Below are 675 nucleotides of genomic sequence, written 5' to 3'. Positions count from 1 at the left end.
CCCCCCCCCTCGCCGGGCGGCACACCGCCGCGTTCATATTAATCCCCCGCTTGTCGAGAAGGAGGCGCCTCTGACAGAAGCCTGCTTTGAGCGAGGCCCGGGTGTCAGGACGTGCTGCCCATTGTCCGATCATGTTGGCGCGCCCGGGTCACATGCCTCCGGGTGCCTTTCGCGAGACGTCCCCGCCGGGACCCAGGCCCCAGCCGGCCGGGAGAGGAGAGGCCGCCAGGCTCCTGGCCGATCGCCGCCACCGCCACCACCACCAGCACGCAAGAGAGCCAAACAAGCAGCAAGTTGTCCATTTTAATAGGCGTATATCCTCGTCGGAGGGAGGCCGCCTGCCCCATGCCTCCGGCTGGCGGTGGGCCTGCAAAGTCCACGGACAGACCCTGCTTCACACAGACACACACACCAGAACGTCCCGGGTGGTGGTGCTCCGCGTCCACATGACCCCAAAGCAACGAGCCCCCAAGGCCCGCGGACTCGCGTGAGCAGCCCCTGCGCGTGGGAGCCAGCGGCGCCGTGACCACGCCCGGGCATTGTGCCCCTGCTGCCAACGATATTGCTCCCTGCCGCCGGGGGCCGCCGGACAGCCTCCGAGAGGGGAGACCAAGCCACCGCACCCGTCCCGGGGCGCCTGGGCGTTTAGGCGTGCGTCCCCCCCCCCCCCCCCCC

Source organism: Fonticula alba, assembly GCF_000388065.1.
Source record: "Fonticula alba strain ATCC 38817 unplaced genomic scaffold supercont2.4, whole genome shotgun sequence".
NCBI classification, from domain to species: Eukaryota; order Rotosphaerida; family Fonticulaceae; genus Fonticula; species Fonticula alba.
Note: the sequence above shows the minus strand (reverse complement) of the source record.